This window comes from Panicum virgatum, chromosome 4N, assembly GCF_016808335.1.
Source record: "Panicum virgatum strain AP13 chromosome 4N, P.virgatum_v5, whole genome shotgun sequence".
Classification (NCBI taxonomy): Eukaryota; Viridiplantae; Streptophyta; class Magnoliopsida; order Poales; family Poaceae; genus Panicum; species Panicum virgatum.
In genome coordinates, this window is record NC_053148.1 from 29,608,489 (window position 1) to 29,618,455 (window position 9,967).

The window sequence follows — 9,967 nt, forward strand, 5'->3', positions numbered from 1 at the left end:
GGCACTCTATGGGCTCAAACAAGCTCCAAGGGCTTGGTATGAGAGGCTTCGTGACTTCCTAATCATGCAAGGCTTCAAGATCGGGAGGGTGGACACCACATTGTTCACAAAAGACGTCAATGGGGATCTTTTCATTTGTCAAATTTATGTTGACGATATTATCTTTGGCTCAACTAATGATTCACTAAGCCATGAGTTTGCTACCATGATGTCTAGGGAATTCGAGATGTCCATGATTGGCGAATTGACCTTCTTCCTTGGTTTTCAAGTCAAACAAATGAAGGAAGGGACATTCATCCATCAAGAAAAGTATACTAAAGATATCTTAAAGAAGTTCAAGATGGATGAGTGCAAGCCAATCAAGACACCCATGGCAACCAAAGGGCATCTCGACTTGGATGTGGACGGTAAACCGGTTGATCAATCCCTCTATCGTTCTATGATAGGGTCTTTGCTTTACCTTACCGCATCTAGGCCCGATATAATGTTTAGTGTGTGCTTATGTGCCCGCTTTCAAGCTAACCCAAAGGAATCACACCTTTCGGCTGTGAATAGGATCCTTCGGTATCTCAAGCACACCCCTAGCATAGGCTTGTCGTACCCCAAAGGCGCTAGCTTAGATCTCTTGGGATACTCGGATTCAGACTTTGCCAGAAGCCGTGTGGATCGCAAGAGTACCTCCGGGGGTTGCCACTTGCTTGGGCGTTCTCTAGTTTCTTGGTCGAGTAAGAAGCAAAATTCCGTGGCTTTGTCCACCGCGGAAGCGGAATATATAGCGGCCGGTGCATGTTGTGCCCAAATCCTATATATGAAGCAAACCCTTTTGGACTTTGGTGTGAAACTAGATAGGATACCACTCCTTTGTGACAATGAAAGTGCTGTAAAAATTACCAAAAATCCAGTTCAACACTCTCGCACAAAGCACATTGATATTCGCCATCACTTCTTGCGTGATCACGAAGCCAAAGGAGACATATCTCTTCAAGGTGTGAGATCCGAGGAGCAATTGGCGGATATTTTCACAAAACCTTTAGACGATAGTACTTTTGTTAGACTAAGGAATGAGTTTAATGTGTTAGATACGGCAAACGTCATGTAAGTTGCCATGTCATATAGAAAAATGCATACATATAGGACACTTGTCTAACCATGGTAAGATAGTGATGAGCAAGGGCTTAGCTAGAGGTGGTGGTCCACTTATTTTCCTCTAGGCTTGTAGAAAGGCTCATCATAAAGAACCTTCCCGTGGGTTCAAACTTGACAAGTAGAACTTAAATTCTTGTTATGCATTTCTTGTCATATAGATGTGCACTTCATGTTTACTTCACTTTCGCATGTGGTTGTAGCTTGCACCATCATTGCATGCGTAAGGGTCACAAAGGAGATCACTTGATGAAAATGAGACTTGTTTCATATACAAGATCTTAATTCATGAAAAGTGAAAAGAGCAAAGTGTTAGGTGCGTTATTGCCTAGTGAGTCATGTCATAATGAGTTTGAAGCTCTCTATCTTCAATATTCCTATGACAAGGCTCATATATTTTATTTGGCGCTTTGTCTCACTTTGCGGCTTTTCCTTGTATTCAAAAAGAAAACTATTTAAGCTAGTGTGCTATCCTATTTATTTTGAGGGGTAAAGTCGCCTATGCAAGTCCATTAACTTGAGTTTATTTGAGTTTTATAAGTTTATTGGACTTAGCATAGAAGAGTGAGCTGAGATAAGGGTTTTCGGGTTCACCGGTTAAACCGACGCTCAAAGGTTTTTAACTCATCGGTTTAACCGGCGTTACTAAGTTGTGTCTCAGCTCAGTCAGTTTTAGGCGTTCAACCGGCGTATGCAAAAGTCAGGACATCGGATCAACCGGTGAACGTAATGAAGTTCTGTCCCAGCAATCAACCGGTGTTAGCAGCGTTTAACCGGCGAGTTCAATTTGCATATCATCGGATCAACCAGCGTTCAGATGGATTTTGTGCTGAGTCTCGGGTGAACTGCACCGATGCAATCAACCGGCGTTCTAAACCTAGTCATAGGTTTAACCGGCGTTAAGGAAAATTTGCAGGGCCCACTTGTCATATATGTGTCTTGTGCGGGCCGTCGGTTTCTCTTTTCCTCTCTGTTCCGCCCGTCACCTCCCGTCTCACGCCGCCGCCGCTCCACACCCGCCTCCGTGCCGCCACCACTCGCCGTCGCCGCTCTGCCACTGCCGCCGCGTCCTACAAGCTCCACGCGCGCGCGTCACTCACGCCGCCTGTGCACCACCTGCACGCGCCCGCGCCGCTCACCTCGCAGCAGCACCGCACGACGCCGCCGCCTTTGCCGCTCCACGCCGCCGCCTGGACACCACCGCCGCCTGCATCGCCCACGCGCCACACCGCCACTTGCTCACTGCTTGCGCAGCGCCCACGCAGCCACGCCTGTCACACCGCAGCTGCAGCCGCTCCACGCTCACCAGGTGTTCGAGTTTTTGCCTGATCGAGATGGGTCGCGAAAAGAGGAAGGGAAAGGAGGTAGTTGTCGAGAAGCCCGTCCGCAAGCGGACTCGTGCAGAGAGAGAGGCCGAGAGGGCTGAGATGGTGGCCAAGGCCGCCGAGGAGCAGGCGTCAGGCCGTGCTCGCCCGTTCGCAATCAGGGATCCGCCAGCCAGGGGCAGGGGCAGAGGTCGAGGTATGGGCAGAGTCAGAGGTGCCAGGGCCACCAGAGCCACGACCGAGGCAGCAGCAGAGACAGATCACTCAGATTCAGCTGTGGAGTCAGATGCAGATTCAGAGGCAGAGCAGTCTGAGCAGTCTCAGGGGCAGGGCACACAGGAGTCACCGACTCTACGACGTTCTGGCCGCACTCGGCAGACGTCCCCAGCAGGAGAGTCTTCTCCGGCGACCGAGCATCGCACTGGACCGAGGACGCGAGGAGGTCACCAGCCACAGCAGCCTCGCAGGTCCGCAGCAGCAGCTCGTAGAGCCGAGGCCCTAGAGGCCGAGCGCGCAGTGTTCCGTATGGACACTGTTGTGCGTCTGGAGCCAGGTGTGCTGCTCCAGAACTTGACCAAGGCCAATGCGGTGAAGGTCAAGAGGCTCAGGTGGAGTGTTCAGGAGGAGGACTGGTTCCCCGTGACCCGTGACAGTAGGGTCGACCGTAGGTTCTGGACGCTTCTTCAGGCCAGTTTCTACGAGACCTACCAGAGGCGGGGCCACAGGATCTTCCTGCACAGAGTGCTTGACTGGGTGTCACTGAGGACAGCCACAGGGGGAGCAGACGTCAGAGATCACTTTGCTCACTTCAGAGGCCTGCCCAGGTTACTCCAGATAGAGCAGAACAGATATATCGAGGACTGGGTCAGAGTTTTCTATGCCACAGCCTGGATAGCTCCGGAGCGTAGAGCCGTACACTTTGTTTTTGGAGGCCAGGTCTTTGGTCTGTCGAGAGCGATGATAGCAGGGATACTTGGAGTTGACTTGGTTGACGTCTCCCTGCACGAGATGGTATACGGAGACGCAGATCCACCGCGCAGAGCTATGATTGGCGGGATTGCACCTTCTCACGAGGCGATCTCTCAGTGCTTCCGCCAGCCATTTCCAGCGTCGTATGCCAGAGTGCCCAGCTTGCTGACCCCAGAGGCGTATGCAGTACACATGGCACTCCGGAGGACTCTGTTACCGAGGAGTGGCTACCCAGAGGGGTTTACTGGTCTGCAGCAGCTACTGTTCCTACACATCCTCACTCACGAGCCGTTCGATATTGTTGACTTCATTTTGGCTGAGATCGAGGATGTGATCACTGACGGGATGGGTGTTGTGCGACAGTTTCCGTATGCTCACTGGATCAGCTATATCTGTTCTATGATCGTGCCAGCTGAGTCACCCGTCAGTGCAGTCTACAGTCAGGACGAGGCTCCCCGGTTCCCAGTTTACCGTCCGACAGCACCACAGGACCGGAGGAGAGGCAGACAGGCTGATAGAGCTGCCATGGCACAGTTGTCACCTGAGGCACAGGCCCGAGTGGCACAGGAGGATGAGGCACTGCTAGCTGCCGAGGCCCAGCTTCCCGGAGGAGATGATGAGATACACTGGTCTGAGCTTGAGTCAGACTCCTCCGAGGACGTCGAGTACTTCCCTGCTGCAGCCCCAGCTAGTCATGACCACGAGGCAGGGGATCCAGAGAGCCAGTCCCAGAGTCACCTGCTGCTGCTACAGTCACAGAGTCTCAGGTGACTCAGCCGTCCGAGCTTACCTCTCTACTTCAGCAGCTGGTCACTCAGCAGCGAGAGGATCGGATAGCACAGGAGGAGGCCAGGAGAGCCCATGAGGCCCAGCTCGCAGCCATTCAGAGAGAGGCCGCCCGAGAGCGTGCTGCAGCGGAGGAGCGGTTTGTCGGGCTTATCGACAGAGTCTCTCATAGGACAGACGCTCAGTTTCAGCAGATGCAGCAGGGCATGATGGCGATGTTCGGGATGATTACTCAGCTTTACACTCACACCGGACTCGCCCCGCAGCAGCCAGGACAGCCAGGCCTTTAGGGCGTTGGAGCACATCAGCTTGCAGCCACTCCAGCTCCAGCTCCTACTGCTGCTCCAGTGACTACGGCGACACCGGAGACCACGCTCTCGATGTCCGCACTACTTGGGTCTGCCGGTCATCCACTCTTCTCACCACTACCAGCGACTTCACTCTTCCAGGACTCTCCTTCGGCAGTCCAGTCAGTCGCCCTCCCAGTCGTACCACAGACACTACCTTCAGGGGGAGGAGGAGAGGGTTCTTTGCTTCAGCAGTCGACACAGCCGGCAGCCTCAGCACTTACTTCAGATGTTGACACATCTTCTGCTGAGCCGGTTACCACTTCTACGGACCCTCTTCCAGGCAGTGCCAGCACGAGAGCCTCGACGACAGCTACACCCCCAGTCAGTTCAGATCCAGCAGGCAGCTCTGACCAGCAGCTCCCGTCTGTCACCGAGGGTACACCGTCCGACGACGATGACGACGATGACCCGGACCGCTTCCTCGCCGTGCCGCGACAGCCGGATCAGTAGCTTGCCTTTTTGGTGCTTTGACGCCAAAGGGGGAGAGAGTCAGGGGGAGTTGGAGTCAGGGGGAGGGTAGAGTTAGAGAGAGCTCGTAGTTTCAGGACCTTGGTGTTTTATTATCATTTGATGTTAATTCATGGATATGTACATTTGACGCTTGAGTATGCTGTGCTTTGAGACATATCTATGGATTTCGTTTGAGCCGTTGAGCTCTTTGGTCCATTTTTTTGTGTTAGCTAGTGTTTCTCATGTTTTATCTTTCTCGCTCTCTTGTTATTTATGTTTGTGTTATCATCAATCACCAAAAAGGGGGAGATTGTAAGCATCTAGGCCCTCAAGGTATGTTTCGGTGATTAATGACAACCATTATTGTGACTAATGAGTTTGTGCAGCTTAATAGATCATTATCGCTCATTTGGTCATATGTCAAAAGAGGCCCCTCAATTTCGTTATCCAAAAAGGCGATCTCGGTTTTCAACTCTAATATATGTCAAGACTAAGGATCTTTCTAATCCTAAGTGTCATAAGGTTGAGAAGGACACTTAGGTTAGTATAGGTTTTATAGTTTTGTAGTGATCGCACTATTAAGAGGGGTTAAGGCCAAGTAACTTGAGCATGGACATGGTCAAATCAAAACTGGATGCACACTATGGTCACTCAGGTTCCTAGAAGTTCAAATAAGTGGCTTTCAACCTATATCTCAAGAATATTTGGATTTCATTCAAGACTCAAATCAGAGAAGGCAAAATCAGAAAAAGTCTTTAACACCGGTTTAACCAACGCTTTCATTTTTCTATACGTCGGTTAAACGAAGTCAGCAGAGTCTGGACAAGTCAACACACCGGTTAAACCGACGTGTTTGAATTTAACGTCGGTGCATTAGTCCACAGTTGGTTTTTCCAGGGTGTTTCAAGGTTCTATACACCGGTTAAACCGACGATGTTTGAATTGAGACGTCGGTGCAATTGACCAGTGAGATGGTTTTTCCAGGGATTTCTGAAGTTGTACTCACCGGTTAAACCGACGATGGTTTTGAGTTTACGTCGGTGCAGTTGTCCAGAGACTTGGTTTTTCAGTTGATCAGTGGACAACTACACTCACCGGTTAAACCGATGATACGTCGGTTAATCTGCCCAAGTTGTAACGGCTAGTTTTCAGAATGGGCAGTTTACATTCATCGGTTAAACCGACGCTGACTATTGGAGGTACGTCGGATTAACCGGCGCTAAACAGTTTTCTGGCAGCTTTTCTCCAACGGCTCTATCCGTGTGAGCTGCTTATATATACCCCTCCAATGGGTCATTTTGCTACTCTTGACACCAGGCAACATCCAAACACTCATACTATAGTCAAGAGCCACCTTGAGCTTCATCTTCCATTAAATTGATCATTCAATCATTCAAGAAGCAAGGCTAAGGCTAAGGACTTGAGTAGAGAGAAGCTTGTGTGCATCCGTTCTTGGTGATCGGTTCTTACTCAAGTGAAGGCCCTAGCTTGTTACTCTTGGTAATTGGCATCACTTAGGTGATCTTGGTGATCGAGGTGTTTCTCGCGGAGCTTGCCAAGGATTGTGGGAGCCCGGAGAAGAAGATTGTACGTGGCTTGATCTCCACCACGCCGGGATGGTGAACGGAGACTCTTAGTGAGCGCCCTCGTCTCGGTGACTTGGGAGGTGACAAAACTCTTAGTGAGTGTCACAACGTGGATTAGGGGTGTGTGCCAACACATCGACACCACGGGAAAAAAATTCGGTTGTCTCTTGCACACTCTTTACTTTCAAACACTTACTTTCATGCAATTATTCATGTGCTTGACCTTAGAGATCATAGCTTAGCTCTACCTTGCTTAGTTTCATATCTAGTTGTATCTTTGTAAGCTTGTGTAGTTTGCTTAGCTAGCCGGTTGGTGAATTGAGCATTATTAGTATTGCATAGGTTAAGATTGCTTTACCTTGGTTTAGAATTTTGAAAAAGGCCCAATTCACCCCCTCTTGGTCCATCGATCCTTACAACTGTTTTATGACGATTTTTCAGCTATCTATGACGGAATTGTTCTATCACAGAATAAATGGTTTCTTGTAGTGTCCGGTACTTATAATTTTTGGGCCAAAAACTTTGAAGAATACAAATCTTTCTTCCTTAGACTTTGAAGAGCCGTGGTATAGACTACCATGCAGTTGAATATTAAACTAAATTAGTACCAATGCTAATACTGTTCTGTCCGATATATTACGCCTCGACGAATGATTTGTTCTCTAGTATAGCTACACGTGGATGCTTCATAATGAGTCTCCCACTAGTAATAGATAGATTGAATTATCATTGGTTTATTTTCCTTCGGTTGCAATAAGACTTGTCCCGACGCTAACGGGGAATGATTATCTCATCATGCGCGCGTTCTACCCAGAACTACACTGCTTTTCAGCAATAAAGAACCAATCACCACCGGATCCGATCCACCATCGGTTACTGAATTTAAATCTTAATTATTTACTACATTCTTTAAAAATGTAAGTCCTCAATACGTGTAGTACCTCTGCTGTAAACATAAAATTCTTGTTTAGCAGTGTGTGGGTGACAGCCGCGCCACGGACGCCATGGCTGTGATGTCACGGGCGATATGCGCAACTACCTCCACGCGAGGAGGTTCAGAGAAGGGCGGTGTGCAGGATGCCAAGATCCAAAGCACATGCCAGATGATGCGTTCAATTGTACACGAATATATAACTATATAAGATTGTTCAGTAGGAGGTCCTCTGGAGAACCGAGTGTCTTTGGCCCCTGGGAATATATAAAGCCCTGTAAATGATGGGCCTATAGCATTCGAGCATCAACTCAAAAGCACGTTGCATTGAATCGTTAATCATAGTCTTAAGACTGGATCTAGATCACCAAGCTGATACTTTTGTTACGTCAAAAACAAAATGGGATCAAGTCATTGCGTCAAAAAAAAAGTGGGCGAGGACGCGAGGTAAATGATGGACCTATAGCATCCGAGCATCAATTCATAAGCACGTTGTGCATTGAATCGTTAACCATAGTCGTCTTAAGTCTGGATCTAGATCACCAAGCTGGTACTTTAATTTTGTTACGTCAAAAACAAAAATGGGGTCAAGTCATTGCGTCAAAAAAAGGGGGCGAGATAAATGACGGGCCTAGCATCCAAGCATCAATTCATAATTACGTTATCCATTCACTGCTAAGGAAACGATTTTTAGGGGTAGATAAAAATGTATTTCTAAGGGTTGGTAAAAAAATGCTATTTATAGAGGTTGGGAACGCGACCGCTCATAGAAATATGTTTATAGGTGTGGTCCCGCCCTCCCCCGCCCCAACAAATCCATTTTCAGGGGCCGGTGACACCACCACCCGCCCCTAAATAGCCCCTAAATATACATTTGTAGAGGAGGGTGAGGCCCCCACCGGCTCCTATAAATGCATTTTCAGAGGCGGGTGAGAAGATGACCGACCCCTAGAATTGCCCATCCCGCTAAAAATTCACAGATTTGAATTTAAATTTTTGAATCTATTTCCCACTATTTTTTTAAAATTTGGATTCTTGCCAATTGTGAAGTATCGAGCTATTTCGCAATCGAATGTCATAGCGATCAATATGGAACATATTTCATAAATATATATAATTATACATGCAAAATTAAACATATTGAAATAAAATACACACATTATATATATTATATTATATATAATTATAATTATAATTACGGAGCATCATTAGAATTGAAGCTTGAATGCATGCTTTTCTTCTATTTACCTATGCTACTAGAGGAGCTTGGTGCTGCTTGTTCTCCCACTCACGAAGAGCAATATATTTGGACTCCGTTGCTAATTCATGTTCTTTATTTAAAAATATGCCCCTTGGGTGGATCACATCATGCATGAATAAAATGACATAAATCGACAACTACTTCTAGAAGTTCTTTCTCATGGAGTTGCCCCTCGTTCCTTGTTGGATGGTGATGCAATTAGTTTGAATCCGTGGAGAAATTAAGCAAGAGTTAGATATACGCAAAAATAATGTAACATATGTACTTCTATCACTAATAAAGAGTAGTCCATTACACGTTCACATCAGTTGTGTATCTCCCTCGCATAGTTGTGTATCTCCCTCGCATTCTAAGATGCTCGCACATGTAATACCTGTAGTACACAGAACCAACAGGTTGTTTGTGGCATGGGGAGTTTGTGCGTAGAGGCATTTCTGTTTTTTTCTTGGCAGGATGAGCACCTCCTAATTTAATGTAGTGCTGGTAAGCCCTGTTTTTAAAAACAAAGAAATGAGATGTTAGTTTATAAATATATGCATTTGTGGATAAATAAGCACGATGTATGTGGAGGATAATCAAATCACAAACATTCTGAGGTAGAACATCGCCGCGGCGGCAGTGGTGCTCGCCGCGCTCCCTAAGCTTACGACACTGGAGCTGCATCGCAAATGCGACAAGCTGCTCTTCTTGGAACGCACAACATGACAACAGGCTGAGAGTTCGATCTCCCGGCAGCGTGCCTTGAGCCAGGCCTAACCCTTGCAGCCTGGGTCCGGAGTCAGGAATGTCACAACCAACCAGGCGCAGTTCGATGCTCCGACACCTCCGAGGGCGCCGGTCAAGAGCTATCTTGGCGCGGACCGTGACGTGCATCACACCATCGATGCCCGCAGGCACAAACCCGAACGGGATGAGGCCGAACAAAGCCACGCACCCCATCCGATATGCAGTGGATGATCCGACTGTGCAGAGGATTGGAGCTCAAGTCCTGATGCATCAGGATCGAGGGTGTTCGGTTCGTGGATCCGCAACGCCCCATTCCCGCAGCGGTACCGACCGCCGACGAACATCAGGAGGTACACCGGGGAGACAAACCCCAGCCTCTGGCTCGAGGATTACTGGCTCACCTGCCGAGCAGGCAGTGGGGACAATGACTACTTCATCAT